Source organism: Babylonia areolata, chromosome 10 (assembly GCF_041734735.1).
Source record: "Babylonia areolata isolate BAREFJ2019XMU chromosome 10, ASM4173473v1, whole genome shotgun sequence".
NCBI lineage: Eukaryota > Metazoa > Mollusca > Gastropoda > Neogastropoda > Buccinidae > Babylonia > Babylonia areolata.
In genome coordinates this window covers 10,032,607-10,034,409 of record NC_134885.1, presented here as the reverse complement: position 1 = coordinate 10,034,409, position 1,803 = coordinate 10,032,607, and the positions used below count along the sequence as shown (strand labels likewise).

Here is a 1,803-nt window from a genome sequence, read left to right as displayed (position 1 = left end):
AAATTTTTTATTAATCTTCGTGTTATTTTATATCAGTTTTGTTTAGTTCTAATCCATTCCATTATGATCCTTTTTTTTAGCATTTAATCATGGGGAGGTTGATTGAAAGAGCAGAAAGGTTGTTTTCTTGTTGTCTGCTCATTTTCCTCCACTGTCTTGTACGAAAAACAAAACTACGTATACAACACACACACACACACACACACACACACACACACACACACACACACACACATATATATATATATATATATATATATATATATATATATATATATATACATATTCTTCTTCTTCTTCTCCTCCTGCTCCTCTTCCTTCTTCTTCTTCTTCTTCTTCTCATCCTCCTGTGTGTGTGTGTGTGTGTGTGTGTGTGTGTGTGTGTGTGTGTGTGTGTGTGTGTGTGTGTGTGTGTGTGTGTGTGTGTGTGTGTGTGTGTGTGTGTGCGAAAAGTGCACACACACACACACACACTCTCTGTCTCTCTCTCTCTCTCTCTCTCTCTCTCTCTCTCTCTCTCTCTGAGAAACACGGTAACACAAAACGTGTGGAATAAATGCACTGTACTTATTTACTCGTTTTCCTTACAGTTCTGCATAAAACTGCAAAACCTTCTGCTGAAACAAGAGTATATAGACAGGAAGCAATGTCAGCATTCTGTTCAAAGAACAGGGGGGAAAAATGAAGCTGAAAAACCTTTGCCACCAATTGCAAACTTTTTTCTCTCTCACAAACTAACTGAACAATCAGTTGATTTTTTTTTGTTTGTTTGTTGTTGTTTTTTTTAAGAGACTGAGTTTCAGTTTCATTATCAGTAGCTCAAGGAGGCGTCACTGCGTTCGGACAAAAACCATATACGCTACACCACGTAACAGATGCCTGACCAGCAGCGTAATCCAACGCGCTTAGTCAGGCCTTGAGAAAGACTGAAATAAGAGACTGAAATAAGACATAGATATACACTGCATGAAAGGAGAGATTGTACACTATCGTTATCTGTGACCATCTGTATGTACTTGAAAGAATTGTGACCATTTCAACGAACAACCATGTCATCATGGAGCTATACTGAAGAAGAAGAAGTAGGAAAAGAAGGAGGAAGAGGAGGAGGAGGAGAGGAAGGAAGAGGAGGATGAGGACAAGAAGAGGAAGAAGAAGGAGGAGGAGAAGAACAAGAGGAAGGAGGAGGAGAAGAAGAAGAAGAAAGAGGATGAGGAGGAGTAGGAAGAGGAGGAGGACAAGAAGAAGAAGAGAAGGAGGAGGAGGAACAGGAGGAGGAGGAGGAACAGGAGGAGGAGGATAAGAAGAAGAAGAAGAAGAAAGAGGAGGGGGAGGAGGAGTAGGAGGTGGAGGAGGAGGAGGTCAAGAAGAAGAAGAAGGATGAGGAGGAGGGGGAAGAGAAGAAGAAGAATGAGGAGCAGGAGGAACAGGAGGAGGAGGACCAGGAAGAGAAGAAGAAGAAGGGGGAGGAGGAGGAGAAACAGGAGGAGGAAGAGGAGGAGGAGGACGAGGAGGAGGACAAGAAGAAGAAGAAGAAAGAGGAGGAGGAGGAAGAGGAGGAGGACAAGAAGAAGAAGAAAGAGGAGGAGGAGGAGAAGAAGAAGAAGAAGTAGTAGTAATAATTGAGTAGTAATAATTGAGTAAATGAATGCCTCGTCAGTTCTGTTGTTGTTGTTGTTGTTTTCAAAACGAGCTAATGTAGAAATCAGTACAGATATCGAAAAGAAACAAAAGCACACAATTATTAATCTAAAACCTCTTGACTGCCGTAAACGTATTACATTCGTGGATAGTGACGTCACT

The 1,803-nt window shown here is 41.5% G+C and overlaps 1 protein-coding gene across 1 annotated transcript in view; it reads right to left on the bottom strand.

Annotated features, from left to right (window-relative positions):
* Positions 1-1,631: 1,631 nt before the first annotated feature.
* The window catches only part of LOC143286765 (cell surface hyaluronidase-like), a 70,913-nt gene continuing 70,741 nt past the window's right edge, over positions 1,632-1,803 (bottom strand). Inside the window, exon 28 of the mRNA XM_076594526.1 lies at positions 1,632-1,803. This exon is cut by the window's right edge and continues 1,261 nt beyond it. The gene's annotated coding sequence lies outside the window, so the exon portion shown is untranslated.